This window comes from Myodes glareolus, chromosome 13 (assembly GCF_982192425.1).
Source record: "Myodes glareolus chromosome 13, mMyoGla1.1, whole genome shotgun sequence".
NCBI classification, from domain to species: Eukaryota; Metazoa; Chordata; class Mammalia; order Rodentia; family Cricetidae; genus Myodes; species Myodes glareolus.
Window position 1 is genome coordinate 70,449,169 of NC_142038.1, and position 14,825 is coordinate 70,463,993.

Genomic DNA, 14,825 nt, shown 5'->3' on the forward strand with positions numbered 1-14,825 from the left:
AATTCGTTATGACTGCAGTGAGATTTTCCTCTCAGGATTATTTTTCTGAATGTGTGGCTAGCTGCAAGAACAATTCCAGAAGAGAAACTTCGATGTTTTTTCCATCAAGGGTCTATTTTGGTGGGAAGGCAGGTTCCACTGGTGGCTGCTATGATGTGGCCCGCATCCATTCACAGGCTGGAGCTGGGAAATTTAACAGAGGTCAGCTGCTTTACAGGAACGCCGTTTGTAACAAACTCCGTGAAACTGTGACGTGAGCAATGAAGGCAGAATCAAGGAAGCTGGTGGCTAATTGTCTCTTTCCCGTGGATGAAATTTTTATCATTGTTTTGAAGTTTGTTTCTTAAAATTATGTCCCTTAAAGGAAAAAAAAACTTACAAAAAAAGATTCAGATGCATGCTCCTGTAGGATTAAATTTATTTTTCCACATCAGTTGGGAAATAACTACTCTGAACTTTCTACAGTGATGATAGTGTCAACTATCATCAGATCCAGGAAATGACAAATAGTCCCTCTCTAGGGAATCTCAGAGCCCACATGGGCATTCTGTGGTCTGATGTACACACAGAGTTCTGAGCAAACTGAAACCATGTGCATCACATTTAAAAAAATATTAACTTCTTGAGGGTGAAACATTGTCTATGATAGTTTTAGACATTTGGAAAGGAGTTTTATATTTTAGCATCAATAATAATAATAATAATAATTGCAAATTAATGACTAATGTAAGCAATAGCAAAGGTGGGTATGCTTTCTAATTTATTACTATTCATCTGATTTAAAAATCTTGTTTTTGTCTTTTCTGACATTCTTTTATATTTGACACCAAAATACTTTGACAGGTAATAAAACCTACCTCTGACAAATTTAACTCAATCAATATTTACATGATTTAATTTTCTCTTGATTGTATAACTTGAGAGGAATGCAGGATTTTCCACCTTTGTTTCCCCTCCTGGTATGTGCCAATAAGAACTCTCTTCCGTTTGCTCTCCTTCATGTTGTATCCACAGGCAAATGCTCCTCTACTCCCCTCTCTCCACAGATTCCTCAACCAGAGATAGGCTAAGCTATTGCCCAGATTGTTTTGTCTCAAAGAAAAGTCTGTTCATAGAGGGGACTTCCACACTGAGCAAGCCAGCCAGCACTTGGCGTGGTTCCAAAGCCTTTGCATGATTTCATTCATTGGTAGGTGCCCAAACTTTTACAAAGATATTTGCTCCTCATGGAGACAGTTTCCATTTTGGCTCGAATCTCACTCGCTGAGATTGACTAATATACTGCAGGATTCAAGCATCTTCTTATAGTGAGGTTCAAAGCAATCACTTTACAATAAATGTTCATGTTTTCACTCTCATTTCAAAAACATCACAGTTACCTTTACACGACCCCTGTGTCCTCCCAAGTCCATTTCTCCTGCTGTCAACCTCAAATGGCTCTTCTAGAAGACACTTCTACTTATGATTCTTTTAGGATTTTTTTAACAGTGTAACTGAAAATGCTGTGACTTGAAATATATCTTTTCATCAAACATTTTTATTAATAAATGATTTTAGACTTACTAGAATGCTATAGAATGACTTCAGAATGACTCTGTACAGAATGTTCTTAACCCAACTTCTGCAAAATTCAGCAATGTATGTAATTCAATTATCAAAGTCAGGAGGCTAACACTGGAAACGTTCCAGTAGCTGAAGTATAAGACGTTTCAGATTTTACCATTTATTTCTTCTAATACATTGTGGTTTTTTTTTTTCCTATTTGAAGTTCCAATGAAGAGATATGAATGTATCATAAGCATTCATTTTGTATCCCCATCGATTCTACACACTGTGATGGTTCCTTGGGATTATTTGTTTAACTTTTTGGACAATACTCAGGAGTTCTTTTCACCTCTGAGCATTGTGCCTCAGTATTTATTGCACTGTGAGTATTACAATGCGATATTTATCTTATTCTTCCATGTTGCCTTTACAACTTTAATGGGGATGGCTTTTGTGTTCTTCAATGTGTTCCTAGGGCATTCTTAGCATTTATTTACACTCTGGCACCAAAAGCTACTACCAATTGTTTATTACTTGTTTCTACCAATTCCTGGAAAGAACTAGATTTTTTTTCAAGAAGCTATGGTCCCATGTTATTTAAGAATGACATTTAGAAGCTTAAATCTACATATTGGTTTTTTTTTCAATGCTTTGACTGATGTTCCTTCTGGCTATTCCACAGAAAAGTTAGGAAAAACATATGCTCATATGTGTGTGTACATGCACATATGTATACTTCATATCAATACATCTGATTCAATTTAACATCACAGGATTCATTTTGGTTGGTCCCCAACTGTATTCATAGTTCAGTGCTCTAATAAATGAATACCCTGGCTCTTGTATATTTGAAGCATGTTTGATTATTTGTTCAGCTATTATCTGAATATAATTTCCAGATTGCTAATCTCCATCTCCATGAGAAAATATTAACACATAAGAAATATTTGTGTACTATCCTGTTCGGTGTTAAATTAAACCACACAGTATATATACTCTGTAGTTTTCTTGAAGTAGGTTTTCTTCTTCCTTTCCCACTTCAGTGTGAGGATAAGCATGTGTGTGTGTGTGTATGTGTGTGTGTGTGTGTGTATGTGTGTTTGAAGTTTTTCACATGCCATTCAAGTATCCCGCATCATCTTGTATGATTTCCATTGTTTGTTATTGCAGCACAAGACACATTCATGGAACTTAAGGTGAAGTGATTCACGTTCCCTACATCGTGCATGAATTTCATGGTTTATCACTGGAGCACAAGAAACAGGCATGATTTTAAAATTTTAAAAGCTACACAAAGCAGGATTTGCAGAACCACATTCTTGAGCTTGCAGGATGACTCTATGGGGAAAGGTGCTATCCACCAAACTCAAGGACCTGAGTTCAATCCCCAGTACTTTCATGGAACAAAAACCTCTCAACAGTTGTCCCGTAACCTCACACATGTGCATTACCACACATGTTCTCCCACATAGATGGGAGCACACAAACACATTCACACAAATAAAAATAATTGTGATTTTCATAAGAAAACAATGTTCTTTTCCTTCTTTGTTTATTTCAGAGTCCTGGCTACTCCTTCTTTTAAAAAAGAACAACTTTCCTATTCATTTCCTGCAAGCGATTTTTTTTTACAAGAACGAGAAAGCACATACGCTTTCTCATATTGTCTTCTCTTAAATACTAGTGACAGCACGATATAGGAACTCTTTAATACTTGAATATTCTTCTCAGAGAAACATTCTGGAAGCCACTCCCTATCAACTGGTGACTGTTCTTCTCTATTATTAACGATGTATCATTCTTTTAAGTGGATGTGGTATGTTCAAGTATACTCACAAATGTGTACAATTAGGTCATTTCAAACAATGCAGTTTATAACCTTGTGCGTATGTGTTTTGTGGCTGGAAACTTCAGTGCAGCTTTCAATATCTTTGCTGAGTCAAAAACAGGTAGATATGTAACTTGCCAAATACTCTAGAAGGCCTGTGGCAGTATGTGTTCTCACCAGTAGTGTGTGAGAGTGCTCGCTACCCACAGCTGGTAAGCAGAATGCTTTTTGATACTTATAGGTTTAGTTAGTTTGGTAAGTAAAATACTCGAGTTGCTTTAATTCATGAATCTCATTATAATTGTATTTAATTTTTTCCCCTTTAGCTTCAGGAGCTTTTAATATTGTTCCATGTGTGAATCATTTTGGTCTTTTGCAGGGTTCTATTAGAACTTTGCTTCCTTGTCCCTCAACTTTAAGATTTTTTCCATTATTAGCATTCAGCCTTTTGTTTATAGGATGCACTGAGACTACTTCACTCCATCCGTCCCGTTGAGTGAGTGTGAGGCTCTGCATGCTGGCACCAGCACCGACCTAGGGACAACACAGAGTGTTGTCTGCCTCTGATTGTCAACTGGGTTTTCCTGCCTTAACTCCTATTTTGTGCTATAAAATATTAGTTTGTATGTGCACACACTTAGTAGCTTTTTCTTTTACTGCATCTGGATTTTGGATCGTTATACAGCTACAATAAATTATAAATGAATTAACCCATGATTTACATGATTTTTTTGATGTGGAGTTTCCTGAATTATTGCAGTTTATTTGGTGACAGTGTGAAATGTAGATGAGGTTTTGTGTTTTGAAGCATGTCTTTGTGTAGATATGTAAGAATGAGACTATGAACATGTTCTTGCCATGGCACATATGTGGAGGTGTGAGAGCAATCTGAGGTATCAGTGCATTCCTTACACCTTGTCTGAGATGAGGACTCTTCTTGTTTGTTGCGTATGCTAGGCTAGTTGGATCGAGAGCTTCCCATGGTTGCTGATTCTGCCTCCCACCTTACCATAGGAGCCCTGGGTGACAGATGTGAGCTACAACCTGCAGCTTTTCTGTGGGTTCGGGTATTTGAATTTAGGCTCTCATGCGTGTTCAGCAAGCACTCTCCTCACCAAGCCCTACCTTTGTATTTTGCCGTGACTAAGGGCTTATCTCAGTACTCTTTATTATGAAGCCAATCTCCATCTTAGCGATTTGAAATGTTGTTCTAATCAAATGTTCAGTATACCGATATACCTTGAATGTACTTGAGTCTTTCTAGTCTTTCTATGGTTTTGTGTTTTGTTTGACGGGTCTGTCTACCTTGGCATGCAAGAAGACTGTACTACTTTATTGATAGCGCCTTTTGAAATGTGTTTTCAGTGCCTAGTAGAGATGATGAGTCACCGGTCTTTTTGTTACTGACTTGTGGCTATCCCTGCTGATTTAATTGTCTATGTGATCTTAGGATGGTGCTGCCTTTAATTATTTGTTTTATTTTGCATGGATGGAGCTGAGTTATGTATTATCATATTATAATATGTATTATTTATCACATTTTCCACTGTTGATGGACATTTCGACTCCTGCTGTTTTTGTTATTTTTTGTTTTTGTATTTAAAATAATTTCTCCCATTTCTTCAAACCTTCTTGATTGCATCTTTTATTGCACAAATACTGTAGAGTATTTATGTACAAGTGGACCTGTAGGACCATTGAGATAAACAAGTTAAATTTCATTAGACTTTGCCAATTTCCTTTCCAAAGAAACCACTGTAGCCAATAGCTCAATTTTTAAGTGCTTCTCATTGTTTAGTGAGACAGAATTTTCTAACCATTATATTTACTATAATTTGAAAAGTATTTACTTTGTTCATTGAGGATAGAGCTCTAAGCAACTAATAGATCCTCTCTTATCAATTATTGAGTTATCAGTTTGTTCATTCTTGGAAGTAACTAATAATTGATTTATGATCTATCATATGTTTAACTTTCTAAATATTTTACATGATTCTTAAAAGGGCACATGCTTTTATGTTGCTTGGTTCAGTGCTGTCTATAAAAACATATGAACAGTTGTAAGCTAAACTTCCCAAAACTTCTATACCCTTGCTAACATTTGGCCTATTTACTGCTCCTAGGAATTTAGTGCTGGGATTAAAGGCATGCACCACCACCACCTGGCACCTCCCAGGTATTAAAAAAAACTATATCAAGAATCTGGAAAAGGAGCTGTGAAGGTACCAAGAACAAAGAGGGGAGACTTAAGAGCTTGCCCAGAAGTTAAGAGCACTGGCTATTTTTCCAGAGGACCTGGGTTCAGTGGAACCCCAGTTCTATTCACATAGGCATACATATAGGTAAATGCAATGCAATGAAGTTTATAGATAACTCTTTTTGAAGAGAAGGAGGAGGAGGAAGAGGAGAAAGAGGAGGAAGAAGAGAAAGAAGAAGAAGAAGAAGAAGAAGAAGAAGAAGAAGAAGAAGAAGAAGAAGAAGAAGAAGAAGAAAAAGAAGAAGAAGAAGAAGAAGAAGGAAGAGGAGGAGGAGGAGGGGAAGTAAGAAGAAGAAGAAGCTGACCAAGGAGATGGAAGAGGAAGCCTCCAAGTAGAAAGAAAAAGAGGAGCAGAAGGAATTAGACATGAAGGCCAAGAGGAAGGAGATCATGGCCACAGGTAGGTTAATCCATTTGGTAAGAGGCCAGTTCATGTGCCTGCCATCACAGTGACTCTTAGTTCTATTTATTTTAACGCCGCCCTCCCTCGCTATTGCAAATTTTGATGCCCATCAGTAGAGCAAGGTCTTAGAGTTTGGTGTCTACTACACTTCAGTTTTGTTTAAAAATTTAAATTCTTTCTGAAAGTTTTGGTTTTGCATCTCTGTGTGCAGTACTCTGCTAGTATATGTGCATGCATACATGCCTCATGTCTTGGCATTTACAAATTTCTACTTACTTAGAATTGAATCTTAGTGGTAATTTTCTCCATTGCCTTTACTCTTTCTGCTTTGAGAAGCCGAACTAGGAAGTTAGCACTGCTGCAGAGACACAGGGCCAAAGCCTTTCTAGTTGTGATCTAAGGAAGAGAAAGTGGCTGCAGTCCTGTCGCTTTTGTTCCCCTTTTGCTCCAGTTCTCAGACCCCAATAGTCCTCCAAAGGCCGAGTGACAAGCGCCAGCGAGTGGAGATCAGAAGGACCCACACCTAGTGAGCAACAGCTTCCTCCTACTGGAGCTGCAGGCTCAAAGGGGCTGAACACTATGGCTTTCTTCACTCTCTGGCTTCCCACTGCAACAGGGAAGGGATGGAATTTCAGGTTTATGGCTAAAGGGCCATAAGCTACAAAGGGTCACTAAGTATCAACATGATGCTTGAGATTTAAAAGTCAGATTCAGAAAGTCTATTTATGAAAAGCTGGATTCATTTCAACATTCAAATGCTTTCTATTTCATGCTAATGGCATTTCATGAATTTCAGAAAAAAATCTTAGAGAAGCCCAAAGAAACTCGCCAACCATGACCTAAAGTGACACTCTGGTAGGATGGATCTAAATACCACTGCCAATGTTTTGAAAACCAAAGACAGTGCATAAGAGTGGTTAGAACCTGCAGACTGAACCCAATGGAGTCAAACACAAACTCAAACAAAATTTTAACACTTTCTGTGTGATGTAAACTACTGAGATTGTCCAAGATGCAGTCCAAAATACAAAGAATTAAAAAAATGTGACATTTATAAGAAAAGACCATCATGTGACTACAAATTATGCGGCAATACAAATGTTGCCGTCACAGGTCAAAATTTAAAAGTAGCTACTTAAAGCCACTGCAAGGAGTAATGTTGACAATCCCTAAAACAAAGGTCATAGAAAACTTTAACAAAATTTAAAAAGTGAAAAATAACCAACAGAAAATTTAAAAACTAAAACCATTCAATTTCTTAAGTGGAAAATAAAGAATTACCAGATTTCTAAAAGTAGAACTGATAAGGGAAACACTCAGTCATCTTGAGACAGAGCAATAGAAATTATCTAATTGGTAAAACAGAGGAAATAATAGGGTGTCTTAAGGACTGATAAGAAGTACAGAACAAAAGAATTGTGGAGTCAGAAGAAACTGTTTGAAGCAGTAGTCGTCCTTTTCTGAAACTTGGCAAAAGGCAGAACCTCTAACTGAAAACGCTGAATCCGTGCATAATAAATCAATTAAGCCTCAAGAGGCTACAAACAGAGAAGTACATCCATGATTTGGGGAACAACTGAGATCCTTAATCGTTTTGCAGCAGTTCCCAGAGAAGGTAGCAAAGCAATTTATAAATTCTGAAGAAAACAGAATGTTCATCTTAGAATTTTTCCAGTCCAAGTATCTTTTAGAAATTGGTGCTAAATAAAGACATTTTAGACAAAGAAAAATTAAGATAATTATTATTTTGCCTGTCTGAAAGAATTTTTCATGCAGAAAGTGGAATATCAGGAACAAAGAACTTTAAATGTAATAAGGAGCTGGGTAGATTCAACAGGCTTGTCCCCTGGTCTCTTCCAATTGTATTCAGTGTTTGAAAGCAACATGTGTAGTGAGCGGTAGGCTTTTTTAGAAGCATGTAGATGATATCATTGAAGTCAAGAGTAGATAATCAGAGTCTAGGGCAACAGCGAGGTGACAAGAAGCTTGAAAGTGTCACTAATTGATGCTTAGGGCTACCAAATGATAGCAAGGGCTGGAAGACTCTGGAGTACTAGTGTATAGCAGGATGTCCATGGACCTCAACTATGTAGTGTAGACTTTAAACAGTTAGAAGAAAGGACTGTGGATGCTTTTACCACTCAAAAAATGATAAACGCTAAGGAGATAGATAGTTTATTCAATCAAAGCAACACACAATGTATGCATATATCAAAATTCCACATGATATGTCATTATATGCAAAATTTTATATTTTCTTCCATCAGCTAAGCCAAATTTAATTTAGAGTAGAACCTTACTGAAAACAAATGATGTTCATAAACTTCAAATTAACATTGAAAATAACCTTTTGCCTCAAAAATCTCAAAATACATACAAATTAATCCATGTACATATGCTACATGTAGGTATGACATTTACAACACAAAGGGAAGAGAGTAAAGAAACGTGACATTTAAGTTACACATCTTCATTCTGCATAAAGAGTGAGTGTGTATCTTTTATAATATAGAGAACAATCACAAAAAAAAAATGCAGGGAAATACTCAAACCCATCTGTAAGTTAAAGAAGAATGATATGAAATTCCAAAACATTTCAGGAAAACGTAAACCTTAAGGAGAACCAGCAGGAATAAGGTAAAAAGGAAAAGATAATAAATGGAAAACCTAAATTAAACACACAAATGATTATATTGCATGCAAACATTTTAAAAACTATAAAGACACTGAAGTGATAATTTTGAGAAACTTCTGGAGGCAGTATTATCCAGGGCTTTCCAGAGAAATGGAATGCACACTGTCTACACATGTCACAGGACCAGTACTCCCCAGAGAAGAAGGGTCTTATCTCAGTTGATCTAAAGTCACTGCTCCTTTCCTGGCTCACTTTAACATCTCTGTCATACCTCAGGACAAAACACAGATGCAACAAGGATCTGTCTTCAAAAATTACATTGGGGATGGCATAGCCAAGAAGGAAGGAGAGGGTAAGGAAAGAAAGCTACGTTACTGAAAAAGCTCTTGGGAAGGACACAGCCTCAAGACACAGAACCGACAGAGCAGCCAGACATACATTTCTAACGAGCTGTAGGGATCCCCAAATTCATGAGGTGAGATAAAGTGAGAGCGCCAAGAGAATTCCTAGGCTCAGGAATGTACATGTGTTTAAATATTAAACACAGCAGCATCTTAGCCAGGTCACACTCAACAGTTTAAGCCAAGGAAAGTATTCGTGGACTCAGACACACCAGTGGAAACTCTCTAAACTTACACTTGAAGAAGAAAAATCAAAGAAAAGTGCCAGAGCAGGAAGCTCAAAACTATGGAGCAATTGCAAAAGCAATGCTGTTAATACGGAAGCAATGGGAGTGTCAGAGGAAGAAATACATCGAATAATCATGAAGAGCAATTTCCCAAATTAATGGCAGAGAGGCAACAGCAATTACGGGCAGCTTGAGATATCAAGCAGGATTAATACTAAATAAGACACATGAGGACACGTGTATATTTAAGCTGCTGAGAGTCAGAGATGAAAGGAAATATGGTGATGGTTGTATGACTCTATTACCTTTGAATTGTCCGGTTGAATTGGGTGAGCCTCATATGTAAATTATACCTCTATAAAGATGTTTAAAAATGACTTAGTTACTCTAAGAATTATTAAAAGCAAGTGCTGGTGTCAAGGTAGAAAAACAACACTCATCTATATCGGGGCATCATCGCATATTTTTCCTAAGCAGCCGGGACTCTCAGGAGGTGAACTGAAATCAAAGCATGAGTCCCGATGGGGCTACAGCCCGCAGCTTCCTGAGCAGAGTGCTGGCACTGCTTCCCTTTTCACGGGAGGCCCCCTACCCTCTTTGACCTGGAGGAAGCAGTGTGCAAGAAATAAATCAATGTTTTATCTGTTGCTGCCTCAGCGTCCGACTTTGAAATAGTTGCATTTAAGCCTTCATGTCCCCCTCATTTTAACACACATTTACTCGTGTGTTTAACATTTACTTTTTTACCTAACAGAGAGATTTTTGGGGTCTAACTTAAAGGAAGACAAACTGTGATGGTGTAGGATTGCAAACAGAGGGAACCTGAGCACCCCAGTCAGATAGCCCTGGGAGGAAGCTGAGCACCCCAGTCAGATAGCCCTGGGAGGAAGCTGAGCACCCCAGTCAGACGGTCCAGGGATGAGGATGATCATTCTATTTAAAATGCACACACTGGTTTTCTCTTTCTAGTCATTGCTTTCACTTCCTTCCAAAAGAAAAAAATATAAAAATAAAAAGCCCATCGCCCACAGAGTGAAATAGCTTCCCTGACATTTTAACTTAGGCACGTTGCTTATCTGCCTCCCTCCAAAGGCTTCTCGTTGGGTTTATCTGCCTTACGCTTTTAACAGTTTCTGATCTGATTATTGTTATTTGTACAGCCCTGGAGCTTTTTAATCTCCAAGGATGGGGATCTATTATGAGGGCGGATTGCATGGAAAGGACGTGGTTTTCCAACAGACTTTTGTCCTCCGCTGGTAAGCTGCACACAAAATGCATCCTCCCTCTCAAGGTGTTAACCTCTGCTGCCATTAGGGAGGCTTCATGCAGTCTCATGTTCTCACAGCCAATAATTAGCTACAATTTATTAATGAAAGAAAATCAGCAGCATGAAGGAATAGAATATTGCTTCGGGAATGAAAACAATCCACTCCAGGTTAAAGCACTGACTGTGTAAACTCTGATATGGAGAAACACCACCGGCAGTTTGCTATAAAGCCCTAACCCCTCCTGAACAGAAGCAAGGCATGGAGGATGAGCAGGAATGATTTCACAGACTGACTTACCCAAATCAGATAAGAGCAAAGGGCAAAGAGATTCCTAGGAAGTCAGTCAACGAACTCCTTGGAGGCTACTATTAATATGGCTGATTCAAACGCCTGCCAGCCTGCATTGGAGGCTCTCCACAGAGTAACCCCAGTTCACTATGAATGTGAAAGGGAAGACCTTCTTCTTCTAACAGAGAAAGAAAGAGAAAGGAAATAGGCAGAGTCTGTGGATTACACTTTTCAGCTTTAAAGTTCTTACTTAGAGAAAAAAAGAGCTGGAAACATTCTCAAGGACTCAGTAGCCTCAACAAGGTGGGAAACTGTCCCCAGGCTGGAAGCAACTCCATTCCTCTTCTGTATCCCTAATCAGAACTGCACCATGTCCCTTTCCAATGAGGACGTGAGACTAAATATTCTCGAAACACCCGTGAGTCTGCAGCTGTGAGGCCAAAACACAGGACTACAGAGTCTAACTGCGTGGTTTTGATAGAATCCTTAGATTGCTCCCATAGGGGTTTGCAGTCAGAGAGTTCAGGGAGAGCATTGCTAGAACATATTGTATGCATAAATATCCTAGCATGAAATTGAAGCAACCCAAAATTATCACCGTTATCAATGGGGACACAAAACATAGCCCTGGTTACAGTGCAAAGATGATTGCATGGACCAATCTCATTTGAATCACAATATTAGAAGTTTCTGAGTGTGATTTCTAACTGTGCTACTTCTGCGCAAATTACCCAGCTTCCTTGGAGACTAAGCTTCACCATCTTTCTTGTGCCCTTAATAATTTCTAGCTTGTTTTGTTGATAGGAATATTAGACATAAAGAATGGTGCCTGGCATATAAATTACAGTCTGCACCTGTGTTTTGTATTTCAATTTACTGAGAAACTAGAACTACTTTTACTAGCTGTTTTAGAATTATCGAGCAATGGAGGCATGGCAAATAACGGGATGGCGCCAAGGGAACCATTTCAGAACAGAGTGTCTATCAGCAGACCACTCATTGTCAGCAAGGTTAGTGGTACAAGAGCCTGGGGAAAGCCCAATATTCTGTCCCATAAATATTGAGGATTAGACCAGGAAAACTTGGACCAGTATATTTCCCTGAACTGTAGGTCAAAAAGGCACAACAAATGGTGACACTCATGTTTTTAGTTCCCTTGTTTGATTCCACTGTAACAACAGCTCTTACTTTTCAAGGTGATTGTATTCTGTAGTCCTGGTTTAATTTGTTCAACAAATGGTCCAAAGTCAAAGACACAGGTATATTAGAGAGTATGTGAGTTTTTGTTACTGTTAATCTCTTGTTTAGTGTGTGTGTGTGTGTGTGTGTGTGTGTGTGTGCACTCGCGCACGCGCTCACGTGCACGCGCTCTCACCACAATCCTCAGAATCCATGGTGCGATTAGAGGACAACTTATGGGAGTTTGTTCTCTTTTTCTCCTATGTGAAGACACACATTTTGCTCTAACTTTTCAAAAAGAAGAAGAGGAGGAAGAGAAGAAAGAAAAAGGAGGAGGAGAAAGAAGAGGAAGAGGAAGAAGAAGAAGAAGAAGAAGAAGAAGAAGAAGAAGAAGAAGAAGAAGAAGAAGAAGAAGAACAACAACAACAACAACAACAACAACAACAACAACAACACAACAACAGCCAGGAGCAGGGAGGTGATTGCATTTGTAAACCTCACAGGGATATCCCTTACAGCATTTTTCGGACAATGAGACAAGTAAGCAATGTTGAAAATGAAGGTTTACACTGCTGTGGAGTCCTGATGGTAGCAATAGAGAATAGTTCTATGGCCTTGAGTGCTGCTCCTTTTCTTTATGAAGTTGCTGTGAGTGTGGGTGGATTACTGCATTCCCCAAAGATTCCGACATGCTGTGAACAGGGAATAGATGGTCCCCTGTGTAGCCCAACCCTTTTCATGGTGCTGCGTCCTTGATAACAATGACAGGGTGTATGTTGCTTTTCCTCATCCAATCATATTGTCCACTCAATACTCACTGTTCTTTTCCCATAACTCAGGCATGGTATTAGCTAATTCCACCTGAGTCTCTCATCCTCAGCTCTTGTTCCCTTCCCCAAATAAATCAGATCAACAATTTGTGTGAATTTGTTCCTCTAGGAAGTGGTTCTCAACCTGTAGGTCATGACCCCTTTGAGGGTCTCACTTCAGTGACAGGTAATACATCAGGTATTTACATTATGATTCACATCAGTGGGAAAATTGCAGTTATGAAGTATCTAGAAAATAATTTTATGGTTTGGAGTAGCTGCATTAGGAAGGTTGAGAACCTCTGCTTTAGGGGAATCATGTATATATTCCTTGACCTCCAAAAAAAGAAATTGTTAGGCATTTTTGTTCTTTCATGAATCAAGGATGATCCAGGATAATACAAATAGTATTTAGTATTCACTGAATTATGCTGATATAATACACATATCATAAACTAGGAAAATTAATCTTTGTTACAGACATTACTACCTCAAGTTTGTACTTCCTGGGAAATAATTGCTGGGTTATTTGTAGAGTTATGTTTCTCCCATGTAACCATGGACTCTAGTTTTTGTTTTGATCATGAAGTTGCTGATGAGCCTGTTCCTTACAAGCATGCCCATTCTTTCTCTGGTTGCCTCATTACCTGCTCTATAACTGCTAAACTCATCCATCTACACTATAATGACCAAATCTTAGAAAATTATTTGCTGTAGGCAGTGATCTCCGGCATTAGGGAGAACCAAAATTCCTGTAAACTTCCTTGTGACTTGTGTGGAAGGTAGTAATAATTAGGGAAAGCTTGTTTGCTAAATGAGTCCCACAATGGGCAATCATCAGTAACCCAGACAGATAGTGAGTTCAGCAGAGGCCAAAGAGAGAATCAATTACACGTTCTTCTAAACAAAGCCAGAAACAAATTTATTTCACAAAAACAAAGAAAATGTTATATTAAATTGTATATAAAATAAATAAAGATAAGAGAATGGGAAATGTTCACTAGATTAATTTTTGTCTTTCTTTATTTAACTTTTATTAAACTGTGCAATAATCAGTTCCTGAAACATAGAAACTTTATGAAAGTGTTGAGTGAATGAGAGACCCATATATTACCTTTAAAAGAATTCAGTGATGGATTCTGAGTTTCTTCTAATGTGCATGGTCATCTTCAACAATAAGGTAGATGTGCCCAAAACTCTCAATGTAGGAGTTCCTCTAGGTAAAGAAGCAATACCTCTGCTTTCTGTGCTAAATATCTCGGCTGCAGAAATCAATATGCTAGACGGTTCAGACACCAGGAAATAGACAAGTGATCTTGTTTTCCTCATAACCAAGACTATATGAAAAATAAATTCACTTCATTTTGTAAAATTCAAAATTATTGCCAGCCTTTGGAGCAGAATTGCCGGGTGAAACAGGAGGTTCCGGTTCATTAAGTATTGAGGGCATACACATCCTAAATATAGTGTGCTAGACTTATTTGAAGTTCAAACTGGGCCAGACATATTCTCTCTCTCCCTCTCTCCTCCTCCTTCCTCTCCTCTCCCTCTCTTTCCCTCTGTGTGTGTATGTGCACGTGTGTGTGTATGTGTGCATGTGTTTTTACCAACTCTAGGAAGCTCACATTCAGACCATTAAATCATATGGAGAATGCATTCTCTGACCTATTATACCTGAATAGGCATCTCTTTCCCAAGGTTTTGAAATTTTCCTTCTATGATTTTACTGAATGTAGCTCTGTGCCTTTGATACAGATATCTTGTGTTTTCACTTTCATGCAATTCTAGGAATTTTTAAACATCCTCCTTATCTCTTCAATGATCCATTCATCATTCAGTAGTTTGTTGGTCAACCTCTATGACTATGAAAGATAGTACAAATAGTTTTAGGTTTATATCAATACTATACTATACTATACTATACTTTTAATCATTCCTTTCAAGTGTATTTCTCTTACTTACTGGTGACACTTCATTTGTACACT